Source organism: Papio anubis, chromosome X (genome assembly GCF_008728515.1).
Source record: "Papio anubis isolate 15944 chromosome X, Panubis1.0, whole genome shotgun sequence".
Lineage (NCBI taxonomy): Eukaryota > Metazoa > Chordata > Mammalia > Primates > Cercopithecidae > Papio > Papio anubis.
This window is the reverse complement of record NC_044996.1, coordinates 126842177-126859095: the sequence shown is the minus strand read 5'-3', so window position 1 is coordinate 126859095 and position 16919 is coordinate 126842177. Positions and strand designations below refer to the sequence as shown.

The 16919-nt window shown below is 46.9% G+C and overlaps 1 protein-coding gene across 1 annotated transcript in view; it reads left to right on the top strand.

Moving 5' to 3' along the window:
- Nucleotides 1–15082: 15082 nt before the first annotated feature.
- The window catches only part of PPEF1 (protein phosphatase with EF-hand domain 1), a 133589-nt gene continuing 131752 nt past the window's right edge, over nt 15083–16919 (top strand). Inside the window, 1 exon segment of the mRNA XM_003917475.5 lies at nt 15083–15526. The gene's annotated coding sequence lies outside the window, so the exon portion shown is untranslated.

Sequence of the window (16919 nt, the reverse complement as noted above, 5' to 3'; positions counted from 1 at the left end):
GCTACGAGGAAGCATCTCGTTGAGACTTTATTCATAGACTCATAGCAGTGCCAGCCCGCTCCGCCTGAGCCCCGCCCCTTCACCGTGATCCCGCCCCCGAGGCGCGGGGTTTGCGGCAGCTCTGGGTCGCTGGCTCCGGCGTTTGGGCGGCTAGTCATTCCTGTCCATCAGAGTCGCGGCCCCTGGGACCAGGGCGAGGCCGGGGCCCCGGCCGAGAGCACCTCCCCGCTATCACCTGTCCCCAAACTTTCCCTCAGTCGAGGTGCCGGCGGGGCGGCTCGACGGCCGGAAGTGCACCCTGCTCGGGCTCTGCACCCCCGGCAGCTTCCTCCGCCCGCGAGGGCCCCGCGCGTTCCCATTTTCCCTACCAGCAAACTGAGCCTCGGCCACCCGGCCCACTTGCCCGTCGGAAGTCAGAAGGCGGCGTGGAAGGCCTCGCTTCTGGGGCAAGGAGGACAGGGGCAACCCTTGGAACCAAGTCAGGCAGCGCAGGGGATGGGAGTGGGCCGGGGCGCACTTTTGCGTTGGCGCCTGGCTTGCCGGGGTTGGAAAAGGCCGCTGGTTAGCGGGCCCGTTGCCCGAGGGTGTGGACCTCTTCCCGCTCCCCTGCGTCTTCCCGCAGCCTTCTTCCCCTCCCGAGGCCAGGCCTAGGGAGGTGCAAATGGCAGGGCTTCCGTTAGGTCCCCTTGGTCTAGGGCTGCAGGGATGGGAGGACGAAGAGGTGTAGACGGGCCACCCCTCTATGGCTTCCAGGGAGGCAGCAGCCCTGGCCACGTGATTGAGGGGCCCAGTGCAAAATGAAGATGCCAGGCACCTTGTTAAGTTCTTGAGAATTTCACACGGTAACAGCAGAGTATTCAACCCGGCGCGGGGTCCCTGACTTGGTGGCAGGACTGTAGTCTGGGTAAGGGGCTGGGACCCTCCATCACAAAGGGTGCTTCTTGGTTTTCATCGTCAGTGTCATTTGCCTTCTTCAGGGCTTCCAGATGGATCTTCGTCACCACCCTAGGATTGCTTACCATACTCAAGCTTGAAAACACACCTGTAATCATTTGGCGGGGGGAGGCACCTTTAAGCGCCCAGGTGAACTTTGTCTGCAGGCAGCAGCTGTCCTTTTTGCTGGATCTTCCGCTGAGGTCGGTAGGTTGATAAAGTGATACTGATTTTATGGCAGGAGCTCCCTTCAGCCAACTCCTGTCTTCCAGGGAAGGCCTCTGGAAGAAACCAGGTGGGTGCAGGGAACACTAATGTGGGGGTCACGATCTGGATGTTCGTCTTGATTTGGCCATTTATGAGCTGGGTACTCGAGCTAGTCTGTTCACCTCCGGTCTCAGTCTCCTCCTTTGTGAAATACAAGGGTTGGACTAAACATGTCCACTTTCACTTCTGGGTCTCAATGTTATGCCCACCTTCCAGGTAGGAAAACGGAGGCGGTTATCTGCCATGTAATTTCCCCCCCAGAAATAGAGGCAGGCTAGCTAGTGGCGTGGGTTTTTCTAGTACCTGCTTCCCAATGTCTTCAGTTAGCTCCCTGTCATATTCATCATGGGCCCCCTTCTAGTCTGCTTTTTTGGTGAGACATTTTCAGAGGCCTCTGGAGCGCTTGTTGCCTAGATTGTGGGCCACAAGATGACCAGAGTGGCCAGCCACCAGCCAGAGGATGCATTTGTGAGAGCTCCACGTTTCCCACTCAGGACTCCTGGGAAGCCTGATAATAAGTGTTTCCCACCTGTTTCCAAACCCCTAGCAGTGGAAAACAAGATCGCCAGGAATTGGCCTTAAAATTACACCCACTGGTTGTGTTTTGGATAGTGTCTCTAGGAAATGCTTTGCTCTCCAGCCCCCCACATCCCGATTTTTCTGTCTGCCCCAGGCTCTAAAGGTATGTTTGCCAAGTTCCCACACTTAACCTCCGTGTAGAAAAGAAGCTGGTGTCCCTCTGTTGCATGCAACACAGGTGTCTGCCTTTGATGAAAAACTCTTGTTCCTTTTCTCCATTCCAGGAAGGAAACTATGTTCTGTTCTCCCCACCACCCCTCACAAGGTGTCATCACAATCTTTTCTTTTCTTTTTTTTGAGATGGAGTCTCGCTCTGTCACCCAGGCTGGAGTGCAGTGGCGCGATCTCAGCTCACTGCAACCTCTGCGTCCCGTTCAAGTGATTCTCCTGCCTCAGCCACCCAAGTAGCTGGGATTACAGGCACCCCCCACCATACCAGGCCTACTTTTTGTATTTTAGTAGAAATGGGGTTTCACCGTGTTGGCCAGGTTGATCTCGAACTCCCGGCCTCAAGTGGTCCGCCCGCCTCGGCCTCCCGAAGTGCTGGGATTACAGGCGTAAGCCACCGCTCCCAGCCCCACCCAGCTCAAATTCTGTGGTCATTTTTATCACTTGCTTGTTTGCCCTTTCATTTTTTTCCTTGTGCTTGTTGGTAAAAACACAGTCTCTCACATCTGACTATCTCCCTACTCTGCCCCTGAACACGGCCCAAGAAGAACACATCCAAGCTGACTGGTTTCACACTAAATTCATGTACTGCTTAGCTCAAGTGAGCCCTTTCTGCAGTCCAGAATATGTGTTCACTTCTCCTAAAGGACAGTTTCATGTCTTGTCTCCCTAAACCTCCTGTACCCCCAACCCAAATCTCGGTTACAGCTGATGACCTAGCTTCCTATTGCGGTGAAAAAATGGAAGCAATCAGAAGAGAACTTCTGCAAGTCCCCTGCCAGCCACCGTCTGCTCTCATGTGCTTCCTCCGGATCAGAATGAGTTGGGACTGACTAACTGTAGGGGCTGTCCTGTGTATTGTAGGATGTTTTGCAGCATCCCTGGCCTCTATTCACTAGATGCCTATGGCACACATCCTCCCCCACCACCCAGTTGTGATGACCCAAAATGTCCCCTGGGGTACAAAATCTTGGGAGTTATTTGGCAATATCTGGAGACACTTTTGTTGGTTATGACTGGGAGAGGGGTACTATAGGCACCCAGTAGGGAGAGGCCAGGGGCACTGCCAAACATTCTGTGGTGCCAGCTACTCTGGGGGAGTGAGGCGGGAAGGATCCCTTGAGCTCAGGAGGTCAAGGCTATTGTGAGCCATGACTTCACCACTGCACTCCAGCCTGGGTGATAGACTGAGAACCTGTCAAAAAAAAAAAAAAGGCCAGGTGCAATGGCTCACACTTATAATCCCAGCACTTTGGGAAGCTGAGGTGGGCGAATTGCTTGAGCTCAGGAGTTCGAGACCAGGCTGGCCAACATGGCAAAACCCCAACTCTATTAAAAAAAAAAAAAAAATACAAAAAAATTAGCCAGGCGTGGTGGCGCATACCTGTAGTCCCAGCTACTCTGGAGGACTGAGGCGGGGAGGATCCCTTGAGCCTGGGGAGGTTGAGGCTGCAACAAGCCCAGATCGCATCACTGCACTCTAGCCTGGTCGACAGAGTGAGACCCTATCTCAAAAACGAAAACAAAAGCAAAAAAACAGGATAAAGCTCCCTTAATTCCACTTCCACCTGTGCCACTTCCATTTCTCTGCTCTCCTTTATAACATCATTCTTAGATTGGTTTTTGGTGCTTTCTCTTCTGTCCCTGCCCTTGGGACTTGTTCTAGCACTCCACCAAAATTCCTCTGATCCAGTGACTTCCACATTGCTACACAGAATAGCTCTTCCTTTTCATCGGATTTGATGTACCAGCAGCATTGGAAACAACCCATCACTCCATTTTGAGGTACTCTCCCCTCGGCATTTAGGATGCCGCCCTTTGGCGATGTTTATTTCCTCTCACTGCATACTCCCTTTTGGTTACCTTTGCTGGAGCCTCATCTGTTTGACCTTTAAACACAGCCGTACCTCAGAGGTCTCGGTGCTTGGACTTCTCTATTCATTCTCACCACCCCAGCGACCTCATTGAATCTAATGGCTTTTAATACCATTGAGAACCTAGAAGATTCCAAGTGTATATCTCTAGTCTAGACTTTTCTCCCAAACTCCAGACCTACATGTTCAACATCTCCATTTAGATGTCTGTTAAGCGTCTCACATGTCTGTGCCCACGCTCCTGATCTCTGCCCCTAAATCTGCTCCTCTCTTGGTATGTTTTTCTTTTTCAGAGACAGTTTTGCTCTGTCGCCCAACCTGGAGTGCAGTAGTGCCATCTCAGCTCATTGCAACCTCCGCCTCCTAGGTTCAAACAATTCTCGTTCCTCAGCCTCCCGAGTAGTTGGGATCACAGGCGTGTGCTACCACATCCAGCTAATTTTTTTTCTGTACTTTTAGTAGAGATGGGGTTTTGCCATTTTGGCCAGGCTGTTCTCGAACTCCTGGCCTCAAGTGATTCACCCATCTCGATCTCTCCAAGTGTTGGGATTACAGGCATGAGCCCCCGCGCCTGGCCTCTGTCTTCTTTATCTCAGATAATGGCAACTTCATCTTTCCAGTTATTTAGGCCTAAAACTAAGAATCATACTTGATTCTTCTTTTTCTCACACTCCCAACGTAATCTTACTAGCAAATCTTATTGGCACTACCTGCGGGATCTATCTAGAATCTTCTAGCTTTCTGTCATCTCCCCAGCTATACTCTAATCAAAGCTACCATCACACTTTGCCTGGATCATAGCCAGTAGCCTCAGATCTTGGCCTTCTAGCTTCTGCCCTTTCCTCTCTACAGACTATTCTCCACACAGTAGCCAGAGTGGTCCTTTCAAGATCTAAATTAGGTCTCATCACTGTGCAAAACCCTTCAATGGCTCCCTACCTCAGCTAGAAAAGCTGAAGCCTTACAGTGGCCTACAAGGCTTGTGCCTCTCTGATTATAAATCCTCTTGCTGGCCAAGCATGGTTGCTCACGCCGGTAATCCAGCACTTTGGAGGCCACGGTGGGCAGACACTTGAGGCCAGGAGTTTGAGACCAGCCTGGCCGGCATGATGAAATCCCATCTCTACTAAAAATACAAAAATTAGCCAGGTATGGTGGCATGCACCTGTAATCCCACCTACTTGGGAGGCTGAGATGGGAGGATCGCTTGAGCCTGCAAGGTGGAGGTTGCAGTGAGCCGTTACTGTGCCATTGCCCCCCAGCCTGGGTCACAGAGCAAGACCCTGTCTCAAAAACAAAAACAAAAATCCTATGACTTTGCCTTGGCTTTGACTCCACTCCAGCCACACCGGCCTGCTTGCTGCCTTTCAGTTACACTAGGCCTCTCCTGCCTCGGGGCCTTTGCTGCTGCTGCTCTTAGCCTTGAATAGTTTTTCCTTAAATCACGCTGTTGCTTGTTCTCTCACCTTGCTCGGGTCATATCCAAATATCTTCTCAGTGAGGCCTTTCCTGACTACCTACTGAAAATTGCTATTATTCTTTTCCATTCATGCTAGAGACTCACTGCCCCCCTTTCCTGCTTATTTTTCTCTGCAGCACTACATTTCTTTTCTTTTTTCTTTTTTTTTTTTTTTTTAGACAGCATCTCTGTTGCCCAGGCTGGAGTGCAATGGTGTGATCTCGGCTCACTGCAGCCTCTGCCTCCTGGGTTCAAGCGATTCTCGTGCCTCAGCCTCCTGAGTAGCTGGGACTACAGGCACCTGCCCCATGCCCAGCTAATTTTTATATTTTTAATAGAGACGGGGTTTCACCATGTTGGCCAGGATGGTCTCCATCTCTCGACCTCGTGGTCTACCCTCCTCGGCCTCCCAAAGTGCTGGGATTACAGGCGTGGGCCACCACGTCTGGCCTGCAACACTAAATTTCTACATATTTACTAATTTATTTTGTTGATTGTCTGTCCCCACCATCCTCGACTGGAATGCAAGTTCCATGAGGGCATGGATTTGGCTTCGTTCTCTGCTGTATTACACAGAGTCTAAATCGTTTCCAGCGTATGAGTAAGTGCTCAGTGAATGTGTCTTGAAAACAATGTGTCAGGTGTTGAGGGTGACTCAAGCCAAGGCAATGAGTTCCAGTTAGAGCTAATCCTGGGCTTTTGCTTGACTTCTTGAGCAGAGACGTTTCCTAATTCATCCTGGACTTGAACGTGAGATGATCTAGAGGCTGGCAGTTCTGCTGCCATCTTACTATTGCATTATATTAGGGCTCTTGGTTGCATACTACAGAACCCTCTTGTTCAGAATATTCACTTCTCTTCCCCATGTAGGATTTTGACACCATGGCCCCCCTGATAGACTTGCCCAGGTGACTTGCTTTGCCCAGTTGAATGTGAGCAGAAGTGATGTGTATCACTTCCAAGCAAAAGTGTAAGAGCCAGTGTGGTGGCTGCTTCTGTCCTTCCCCTTTGCTACAAGAAGAACAGCAATGCTCCAGAGACAGGTTGACCTGAGTTTCAGAGGGAAGGCTCCATGTTACAGAACCGCGGCCCATCTGCACTGGCTGCGGAACTGGAGTGCTGAATAAACCTTTGTCATTGTAAGCCACTAACGTTTGGGGTTGTTACAAAAGCATAACACCACCTAAGCGACTTCAACGCTCCCACTAGTTTAAGAGGAGAAGGAGTTTTTTTTTTTTTTTTTTTTTTTTTTGAGACGGAGTCTCACTGTGTCGCCCAGGCTGGAGTGCAGTGGCGCGATCTCGGCTCACTGCAAGCTCCGCCCCCCGGGTTCACGCCATTCTCCCGCCTCAGCCTCCCAAGTAGCTGGGACTACAGGCGCCCGCTACCGCGCCCGGCTAGTTTTTTGTATTTTTAGTAGAGACGGGGTTTCACCATGTTAGCCAGGATAGTCTCGATCTCCTGACCTTGTGATCCACCCGCCTCGGCCTCCCAAAGTGCTGGGATTACAGGCTTGAGCCACCGCGCCCGGCCGAGAAGGAGTTTATTAAAGGACACCAGGTAGCTCACAGGATCTCCAAGAAGGCCTCAGTGACTCCAAAGCCAGGAATGATGTCCACATCTCCCTGAGGGACTGCACCAGCGCAGGTGCACACTGCTGCCTCCTCTGAGTACAGATTTAGTAACTCAAAGCAGTGTTGGAGCCCACAATCTTGACCACTGCTGTCTCTGGAAACGGGACACCTCTGCCACTAACCTTGGCAGAAGGTGGCCTTTGGGAGCTCTCCACGTCTTCAGGTTGCCCTCTTCTGGATTGAAGTCGCTGGCAGTGCTTAGTTTACCTGCCTGTGCTCTTGCTATCAAAGAGACTGGAAGAACAAATTTCTTGTTTCTGCTTTGGGGAGTTAGGAGTCAAATGGGAGGAATTACCAAGACATAGGGAGGAGGTTCAGAAGTTAGTGAATGACCATGAAGCATGAAAGACATCCACGACCTGCTGGAGACCTGAGGATGGAGCCGACACCAAGGGATCCCAGCTGAGCAATAGAGCAGCTGGATGCGGTCACTTACCTCCCGGCCCCAGTCATGCATATACCATTGACTCTTCAGTTATTTGAGGAATCCATTCCCAGCTTTGCGTAAGCCAGCTGGAATGGGCTTACTGACACTTGCAATGGAACGAGTCCTAATGCTCTATGTCTAACATGGACGAGCCTTGGCATAGTGGCTAACAGTGGTGCCCTGGCTCAGATGCCTGAAAGTTTTGGTTGTTCTCAGTCCCCAGTAAGTGGGGATGAGGCTGACAGTCATGGAAATGGCCGTTTCTGGTAGAGTAGGTGTGTTAGTCTGTTCTCACGCTGCTAATAAAGACAACCCACAGACTGGGTAATTTATAAAGGAAAGAGGTTTAGTGGACTCACAGTTCCGATGGCTGAGGAGGCCTCACAATCATGGCAGAGGATGAAGGAGGAGCAAAGGGATGTCTTACATGGTGGCAGGCAAGAGAGATATGAGAACCAAGCAAAAGGAGAAGCCAAAACCATCAGATCTCATGAGACTTATTCACTCTCATGAGATCAGCATGGGAAAGACCTGCCCCATGATTCAATTGCCTCCCCTCCGGGTCTCTCCCACGACATGTGGGAATTGTGGGAGCTACAATTCAAGATGAGATTTTGGTTGCAGCACAGCCAAACCATATCAGTAGGGTTGTGGTTTCCTTGTCTCCTGGGGAGCCAGTAGTTCTCATGTACAGCAGGGCGTTTGCTCGCGTGTGGTGCAGTAACCAGGCCAGGTACAGTTATACAGTGGGCAACACATCTGTGGCAGATACTGCTAGTTGCTTATCTAATATCCATTCCTCTTTTCCTCAATAAGAAAAGTAAGAAGAACACACAGTCGTACAGTGCTTGCTGTGTATTAATGACTATTCTAAGCGCTTCACTCCTATTAACTCATTTAATCCTCACGAGAACCCGGTACTATTATAGTTTGCGGGTGAGAAAATGGAGGCACAAAGTAAGTTGGTAACTTGACCAAGTCACACAGTGACATAAAGAAGCAAGGTTCTAAGCCCAGACCATCTGGCTCCATGGGCTGTGCTTAGCCTCTGCACTATAGTGCCTGATTTTGTTTGCTTTGGTGATGTGTCTGGCTAAAACAGCTTCATTTCCTTGAAAGGAGGTAGACCCATTTGGCATCCGCCTTTTGGCCCATAGTTTATCTCTTTCTGCCTGGGATGTGAATGTGGTGCTAGAAGGAGGGCATCACTTTCTGTTGTGATCAGCATTTTGCACCCATGAGTTGACAATTGGGAAGAAGAAAGCTGCATGGCTTGGCTCAGAGAAGGAAGGCGCCTGGGTCCCAGCCAGATTCCCTACTCCAGATTCCTTGTGAAATGAATAATAAAATCCCTCATTTTTAATGCTGTTGTTTAGTAGAAGTTTCAGTTACATGAGGAAAAATACAGATCCTACTGATTAAACCTTTCCGTGTTGCTCACCCGTAGCTCTCTCCTGTACCATTGTGACAATGTCTTTAATTTGCCCCCCAGCTACCGAGGGCTTGCCCTGTGTTCCAGTCCCTTGATGGAAGTTGTTCATTATCACATGCCTGCAATATTTCTGGGAACACAGTGTTGGGTAGCGCAGGAGCTTTTTTTAAAAAAGTATATGACATGGTCTCATCTCAAGAAGTTTGAAGAACATGAGTTAACCCAAAGGACTTATTTGTTCCAAGATGTTAATGGAAGATAATGGCTTGATGTGGTTTTCCTAATGTAGGATGTTGTTAGATCTGAATTTGGGTCCGGTCTCCTTTCTCTTAAGAAACTTGACAAAGAGAAGGCTGATGAGGGGTAGGCAGGGTGATATGCAAAAACCTGTCTAATCGGAAAGAAGGCCTCACATGGTATACGTCTCCAGATCAGCTATCTGTAACCTTCACAATCACCCGCCATCGCTTTCAATGAGATTACATTTCCTAGAGATGGTCACTCCAGAGAGAAATAGATCAGCTTAGAATGCTTTGTCTGCCCCTCTCTTACTTAACTTATCTTGAGATGTGCCTAGTATCTTTCTCTCTCTCTCTCTCTCTTTTTTTTTTTTTCTTTTTTTAATTTGAGGCAGAGTCTCACTCTCTCGCCCAGGCTGGAGTGCAGTGGCATAATCTTGGCTCACTGCAACCTCCACCTCCTGGGTTCAAGCGATTCTCCTGCCTCAGCCTTCCAAGTAGCTGGGATTACAGGCACCCGCCACCACGCCTTGCTAATTTTTGTATTATTAGTAGGGATGGATTTTCACAATGCTGGCCAGGCTGGTCTTGAACTCCTGACATCAGGTGATCTGTCTGCCTTGGCCTCCCAAAATGCTGGGATTACAGGCGTGACCCACCGCGCCCGGCAGAGATGTGCCTAGTTTCTAAAGTCACTCCCCTGCGACTAGGTAACTGAACACAAAACAATTTGACTACTACTGCTCACTCCTCTAGAGCTCCATTTAAAAGGCAACACCTGATAGCAGCCAGTGCTAATCGGTGATGGAAATGAAATGGGTTACTCCCTTGACTTCCACAACACTTACTGACTCATTTGTTTCCACATCGATTCAACTGGGCACACATTAAGACTTGCCTCTAAGCTTTCTGCACAGTCTGAAAGAAAGATTTCAAGTGTGGAGCAGGTGTTAAACTCCAGTCATATTGTGTATTTTTACTAGTGATTTCAAGAATTGGGGATCTTTTGGATACACTTAGGGTAGAGTCCTAAGGCCATCTACAGTAATAAAAGCAAAACCAATTAGTAGGTTGTTTAATTCATTTAGAGGCTATCTGCAGGCTAGCAGTTTTCCTCTGCTAAATCCTGTTAAGATGCAGTGGGTTCTATTTTGTGCAGATGGAGCAGGCTGCCATGACAACTGTCTGTGAATATTATTTCAATATTAGTCATACATTTCCAGCATCTGCCTCTGGGCTCAGTGTTCTTCTAAAGCCTGGATGCACATTTATTCTTAATGGACCTCTCCTGGACGTGTTTACAAAAAGAACAAAAACAAAACACTTTCAACTGGCTGACTTTTTTTTTTCTTTCAGAAGAGAAATTTGAATGAATTCACACAACTGAAAATGGATTGTGAATCTTACTGTCATTTTTTCTTTTAGAAAGGTTATTTTGATGTGAACTTATATTGTGCTGGACTATAGATTTTATTGAATAGATGCACTACACCAGGATTTGGAAAGTTCCCCTGTAGGCATGTAGTCCTTACAGTAAAATTATTATTTTTTTCATCTAACGGTATCAGAAAGAATCTTGTAGTTGCCTGTGGTAGAAGATCCAACCCAAACTGGGCAAAACCAGTTTCAAACGAATCTGGTTTGAAACTTCCAAAGGTAAGATCTGATCCAGAGACTTAGGTTGGAGGGCTCCAGCTCCATTTCCCTGCCTTTCAGTGGGCCCTTCCCCATGTATCACTTTCACCCCCTGTACTGGCTCTTCTCATGGTGACAGCCTTGCTCAGAGCACCACACTAGGGGGAGATGAGTGAGTCTGTCCCAGCACTCTCTCCAGGTACCCCAAGATTCACTCATAATACCTTTCTTTAGCTATGTGCCCACCCCAAACACTCCTTTTTGTCAGGAGAAGAGGATATGCCATCTGAGGCCTGAATTATGTGCTTGTCCCTGAAAAGTTGCTGTTGCTGGGGAGTGGGTTCGGGTAATTGGCGTAAGTCAGCCAGGGCCCACACTTAGAGTTGGGGGCTGCGCCAGTCCCATGCACATCACATGGCTAAAAACAGGGAGCTGGGGTGATTTCAAAAAGGAAAATTGTGCTTCTATCACAGGGAAGTTAGGGGACTATTTGCTAGCCACATGGTTAGGGAACAGAATGCTGGCCCAATGATAATAATAATAGCTAACATTTATTAAATACTATGAGCCAGGCACCAAGCTGCTTTACAGTTGTATTGGTTAGAGAATGTGTTTGGCTGCCTGAAATAAGGTAAACGGAACAGCAGGGGCTTAACACAGAGCGCTTGGTTTTTGCCCCACATGATACGAAGCCAGGAGATACACAGTGTCACATTGTCATCCAAGTCTCAAGCTTGCCCCGCCCTCCTGCATCATGGTTTTGCTATTCTCTGTGTGAGGCTTTCCTCCTAGTGTGCACAGGATGGCTGCCCCTCCTCTAGGCATTGTGTCCTGGTTCCAGGCAGAATGGGGGAAGGACAAAAGAGAAGAGGCTTGTGCCAGCTGAGTCTTTTCTTTTTTATCGGGAAAATAGCTTTTCCGGAAGCCTCAACCTGTAGATTTCTGCTTATATCTCAACAGCTAGAACTGTGTCACATGACTACCCATAGTTGCAAGGGAACCTGGCAAATCAAGTTGTGTTGGCTGAACACTGCCACCTATAACAAAACTGGGGTTTTATTAGTAAGGAAGACAGGGAGAATGGACAGTAATGATCAGTGGCTGCTACGATGTGTATTAACCCATTCATTCGTTACGTCAACCCGGTGTGGTTGGTGCTATCCCTAGCCTCGTTTTATAGTTGAAGCAATAGGCACAGAGAGGTTATGTAATTTGCCCAAGCTCACACAGAGCTGTTAAGTGATTGAGCTAGAACTTGAACCCAAGCTGACTCTAGAATCTTATTCTATTATGTTCCTAGACACATCCTGACCCACTGGCCAGACCACATTTCTTCTCTAGGATGTATATCCACTTGGGAAATGCAGGCCTCTCCTAGAAATGGTAGCTAATACTTGTTTAACACTTTATAGTTTACAAAGAGATTGTCGCTTAAATTATTCTCTTTAAATATTTTTTTTTTTTTTTTTTTTGAGACAGAGTCTCACTCTGTTGCCCAGACTGGAGTGCAGTGGCACGATCTCAGCTCACTGCAACCTCCACCTCCCAGGTTCAAGCGATTCTCATGCCTCAGCCTCCAGAGTAGCTGGGACTATAGGCGCACACCACCATGCCTGGCTAATTTTTGTATTTTTAGTAGAGACGGGGCTTTACTGTGTTGTCCAGACTGGTCTCAAACTCCTGGCCTCAAGTGATCCACCTGCCTTGGCCTTTCGAAGAACGGGGATTACAGGTGTGAGCTACAGCGCCCGGCCTATTCTCATTTTTAAAATGAGGAAACTGAGGTCTAGAAGAGTTATGTAAGTTGCCTAAGGTCCTCAGGTTGAAAGTGGCAGAGCTGATATTTCCTCAAAATTATAAAAACTTACTCCTGTTTCCCTTCCTTAATCTTCCTATTCTTCTCTGCACACAGGAGTTCATTTCTAGTTTTTTAAAATGACAGTATTTCACTCTTGGCCCTATATTAACTTCATAACCTTCTCAGAAAACCAATCCAGAGAAATCTTGGCTCTCTCGCCTACTTGTTTTCACATAGGCCACCAGCAGGAATGTGGCACATCAGTGGGAACTGTGACAGAAGTAAGTAACAAAGGAGGCCTGGAAAGGGAGGTGGTTTTTTTCTCACATCATATAAAATCCAGAGCTTCTGGCAGAAACTGAAAGTGTTAATTACAAATAGCTCTTATTGACCTGCTAAAGAGTTATTAAACATATAGACATTGCTTGTCATTAGTTACATCAGATTAATTTGTTGCTTTTCTTTAAAACTATTTCATAAATTGAACTTGTCACCGAGTAAGAATTGACAGCCCACTTCACTGGGATAAATTAGAGAAGTTTCACTATATTACTGACACGTCAGTTTGCTTATGATTATTATTTCTCTCGTTCTTTCCCAAGTCTTTGAAATCTTTAGCTTTTGGCATTGCTGTAGTTACATATCACAACATTCTTTTGTTTTGGCCTTACTACTGAGTAAACCATAAATATTGCAAGATCATTGTAGAATTAATACATTTTAGGGAGACGTGAGAATTCAGTCAAATATATTTAAGAAATACATTGGTTCAGTTCAGAAAGGCAGGACAACTCAAAGCAAGGGGGAGGAGGGGGAGTGGCTTCTGGGTTATAGGTAGATTGAAAAATGTTCTAGTTGACAATTGGTTGAGTTTATCCAAAGACCTGGGATCACTAGAAAGGAGATGTCTGGGTTAAGGGACTGTGGAGACCAAAGTTCTTATTGTGTAGATAGATGAAGCCTTCAGGTAGCAGGCTTCAGAGAGGACAGATTGTAAATGTTTCTTATCCGACCTAAGGTCTGTGCTCATATTAACACTGGAGAGGTATAATGAGGCATGTTGGATCCCTGCTTCTCGTCATGGCCTGAACCAGTCTTTCAGGTGCCCTGGCCTAGGAAGAAGTCCATTCCAATGGCTGGGGGGGGGGGGGGGGGGGATGGGAGGTTAAATTTTTTCTTTTGGTTTACACTCCAAAAGCTATGAATGAGGCCAGGTGTGGTGGCTCACGCCTGTAATTCCAGTGCTTTGGGAGCCCAAGAATTTGAGACCAGCCTGGGCAAGATGGTGAAACCCCATCTCTATAAAAAATAAAAAAATTAGCCGAGTGTGGTGGCAGGCACCTGTAGTCCCAGCTACTTGAGAGGCTGAGCGAGGAGGATTACTTGAGTCCAGGAGGTGGAGGCTACAGCGAGCTATGATCGTGCCACTGCACTCCAGCCTGGGCGCAATCATAGTTCACTCTCGACAGAGTGAGACCCTGTCTCAAATAAAAATAAATAAAAAGAGTACTATGTTACAGAGCAGTGCCACTCAAAGCGTGCTTCACTGTCACCTGGGAGCTTATTAGAAATGCAGCTTCACAGCCCCACCCCAGACCTACTGAATCAGGTTGGGATTCAGCAGGGATTGGGCCCAGGAATCTGTGTTTGGACAAGATCCCTAGGTGACTTGTAAGTGCATTAAAGTTTGCGAAGTGCTGTTTTAGAGTTTTACGCAAGTGAGTTGTAGGACTGACAGATTGTGCACCTTTTAAATACTGGTGAAAATAAGAGCTTCGGCTTTAGTAAAGTAGACCTGTATTGAATCCTGGATTCTCCTTTGAAAATCTCCCAATCCTAGTCTCCAGTTAGCTACTCCAGGTCACGAGCTCAAGTGTATGCTTGACTCCATCCCCTATCAACACCTTCACCTAGTTAATCCACATTCAACTTTCCACTGTCAGGTCAAAGATGACTTCCTCAGAGAAGCCTTTGCTCAACCTCCCACCTCACTCTCATAAAATGAATACTTGTCCTTTGCAATTTCACACTTATGATTATTTGATTAATGTTTACTTCTCCTACTAGCCTATAAGCTTTAGGAAGGAAGAGACCTTATCAGTTTTGCTAACTGGTATATCCTCAGGGTATAGAACAGTACCTGGCACATAATAGATGCTCAACAAATATTTATTTAATGAATATATGAATGAAACCAAGCCAGGAATAAGTGCACAAAAGAAAATGCTCTGAAAGTTTTTTCCAAAGACTTCTCTATAAACTCTTAATCATCTAAGGCAGTAATAGTGAGGGTTTTGAAAAGAAAGCCCTGGATATTTTCCAGGCCTTGTTTTTTTGTTTTTTGTTTTTTGTTTTGGCCGGGGCCGGAGGTGGGGGCATGGAACAGGGTCTTACTCTGTCGCCCAGGCTGGAGTGCAGTGGCACTATCTCAGCTGACTGCAACCTCTGCCTCCCGGGTTCAAGTGATTTTCCTGCCTCAGCCTCCTAAGTAGCTGGGATTACAGGTGCCCTCCACCATGCCCATCTAATTTTTGTATTTTTAGTAGAGACAGGGTTTCACTATGTTGGCCAGGCTGGTCTCGAACTTCTGACCTCAGGTGATCTACCCGCCTTGGCCTCCCAAAGTGCTGGGATTACAGGCATGAGCCACCGTGCCTGGCCCAGGCCTTGTTTTATCAACATTCCTCCAAGAAACAAACTTTTCTTTGTTTACCATGTTCGTGAACACAAAAATGGTTGACAGGGATGCAATGGTGACAAAAAGAAAGCTGGAATCTGCCTTTCAATAAGCAAGAAATAGTCCTCTCATCCAGGTCATGTCATCCACGTTCCATTGGCAGATATTGTCATATCTGCATCCTACATTGTGAGGTCACCAAGGCAACCTATTGATCATTCTAGAATCTACCTCTTGAAGATTCCAAATGAGACTGGGAAACCCTCTTCAATAAGACCTGTGTGATGATAGATTGTGTCCTGAGCCTGCAGGTCAGGCTGAAAGAGTCAACAACCAGCAAAGTGAAGATCTAGGAGGCTGTTCCCCTTGAACCTGTGTGGACCTAATCAAACCTCGACGAAAAGGTAAGAGCACTCAGTGGACCAGGTGAATTGAGGGTGATCTGGGTAGGCATGGGGCAGTGATCAAAAGTTAACCTGTGGCCTCTGACAGTTTAGTTGTTTAGCCCAACTCTTGTGGTCTTTATGTTTTATGTATGAAGTTTGTTATGTTTTAATATATACGTATGAGGTGGAATTGGGTCGCCTTGATGTACTGGAAAAAGTTCTGGTCACTGAATCACAAGACTGTGACTTTGGGGAGGCCACCTAACTTCTCTGGGCAATGGTTTCCTCTCCTATAAAATGAAGATGTCTGAGGGCCTTTCTGGACAAGTCCAAAGGATCAGAGTATCTTACATTTCAGGCTCAGCTGTTAACAGAGCTCTGGGCAGAGAACCTCATGATGGTCTTGCAGAGTGACTCCATTCTCTGCCGAGATCAGTTTTGCCCAATTCCCAGTGCTTTAACATGAGAGGGAGTTGCATCAGTGTGTAGTCTTTGTTTTACTTTTATTCTTGGAATGGCAGATTGTAGCTCCTGCAGAAGGAAAAGAAGAAGAAATAAGGAATTACAAAATTGCTCTACATTGACTCATGCTAGATGTCAATCTGAGATACATGGAAAACGTAAGCACATACAAGATAAAGAAACAGATTGTGGCAATATTTAAAAATATCCTAGCTTTCTAAATTAGAAGCAGTTTTGATAAGCCTATTTGGAATTCATGTGAAACATCCATAACTCTGACAATCTGAACTGTACATGGCAAAGGTAAATTGCTTCTAGGCAGTAATTCTAGGTGTAGGTTTAGAGGGACTATACTCAAATCTCCATTGCTTTATAGATAGCCCTCACTCCTTGGCCTCTTACTTTCCAGATTGCTTCTTTGTTAGTCTCCCTGTTGGCTCCTTCCTCTTTTCATTCTCTTTAATGTCCCTATTCCCCAGTGTTCTGCTTTTGCCTCTATAGCCTTACTCTACAAGCTCTCCCTGGCTATTTTATCTTCTCTAATCCCTTCAGCTATTGTCAGCAACCTCATGACCTATTTAATCTGACTCTCCAGTCCTGATTTATTTCCTGAGCTCCAAACCCAGACTTCTACTGCCTATGGGATATTTCAACAGTGAGGTCTCACAAGTACTGAAATTTAGCACACTGCTAACCAAACTCATGATTTTTCTCCACCATAAACTCACTTGTCCCCCTTCATGTCCAACTCTTGTACCCTTTAATACCCTATTGCAATGAATATCATCATCTCCTATACTGTAAATTACAAGAAGGCAGAGACCATGTCTATCTTGTCCACCCCTTGTAACCACAGCACCTAGTATAGTGCCTGGCGCATGGTAGACACCCAGTAAATATTGTTGAGTAAATGATGAATCTATTTATTTTTCCAAACTAAAAACCTTGG